At 37.8% G+C, this 1,355-nt stretch overlaps 1 long non-coding RNA gene across 2 annotated transcripts in view; it reads right to left on the bottom strand.

Annotated features, from left to right (window-relative positions):
• LOC110401887 overlaps nucleotides 462–1,355 on the bottom strand; it is a 74,284-nt gene continuing 73,390 nt past the window's right edge. For both annotated transcript variants that reach the window (XR_002440668.1, XR_002440667.1), the window contains one exon: nucleotides 462–892. This is a non-coding gene — a long non-coding RNA (uncharacterized LOC110401887). The remainder of the gene's footprint in view (nucleotides 893–1,355) is intronic.

The raw sequence follows: 1,355 nt of genomic DNA, 5'->3' as shown, positions 1-1,355 counted from the left end.
AATGAATTCCCCCATCTCCTATCTTTTCTATGAAAGAAAAAGCCACATACATTTAGAACAAAAAAACATATTAGAATAATCTCTGAAGTATAGGCATCCTTGTCAAAATATCTAAATCTCATTCTTTCTTCAATAAATCATAACACTCTACAGCAGCATAGGATTCATGCTCGTAAACAAGAAACATGAACAAAGTTCTGTAGACATGTCTATTCTTTCCTACTATTCAGAATGACATTTCAAATAATTCTTAGGCAGTAGATTGCTCCCACTCTGTGATTCTATTCACAATTAATGAATAGACAGCTAGGTCTCAGAGAACTGCTTCTGTTTTGGTTGACTGGCTCAAACTCTCAAACCATATCTGAAGACCAAAAAAAAAAAAAAAAAAAAAAAAAACAAAGTTTCTGATTAAAAAAAAAAAAAAAAAAAAAAAAAGCACAAAGCAATACATTCTTGGAATTTAAATTTAGGGCTATGAAGAGGTTGAAGGTTTGAGAGGAGCAATTGATGTCCCTTTGTTTGTTCAGCCCAGAGCAGAGGACACTGAGGAGAGGCCTGGTGGCGGCCTACAGCTCCTCACAGGGAGAAGAGGGGCAGCGCTGATCTCTGCTCTCTGGTAACAGTGACAGGGCCCGAGGGAGTGGCACAGAGCTGCACCAGGATAGGATCAGGCTGGGGGTTAGGATAAAGTCCTTGACCAAGAGGGGATCTGACCTTGGAACAGGTTCCCTGGAGAACTGGTCATGGTATCAAGCCTCTCAGAGTTCAGGAATTGTATGAACAATGTTCTCAGAAATATGGCTTAACTTGAAGTGATCCTCTGTGGAGTCAGGACTTGATGAGCTTCATGGATCCCTCCCAGCTTATGATATTATATGATTCTCTGATTCTACAAAACGAAATGCATTCAGTCAGCAAGATACTAATTTATGAAGTGTTCCTACATCTTCTTAAAGCCATAAATTATTAATCTGTGGGATGAACACCAAATTTGTTGAGGCCTGAGACTTGCAAAGGCACTATGAAGTCTCCATGAGGAGCATCCAGCAAATAAGAAGCCTAATCAAAACTTTTTACTTATATTAAAATTAATAAGGAAGAATGAAACCTATCAGTAATACAAAAATATGAGATGACATCCATCACAATAACCATCTAACAAAACCAAGGGCCTTCATTTTTGTAGCCAATCCAGATTTATTGCATCATAAATAAAAATCTGAGCTATATTTGAAAACAGTATCCACCAGGGCATAGTTGGAAACAGTATCTATAAAATCTACAGCATAAAGCAGAAATATATGATAAGAGAGACACTCCACTAATACACTGGATGAGGAATCCAAAGGGGA

This window comes from Numida meleagris, chromosome 6 (genome assembly GCF_002078875.1).
Source record: "Numida meleagris isolate 19003 breed g44 Domestic line chromosome 6, NumMel1.0, whole genome shotgun sequence".
Classification (NCBI taxonomy): Eukaryota; Metazoa; Chordata; class Aves; order Galliformes; family Numididae; genus Numida; species Numida meleagris.
Note: the sequence above shows the minus strand (reverse complement) of the source record. Positions and strands in the feature narration are given on the sequence as shown.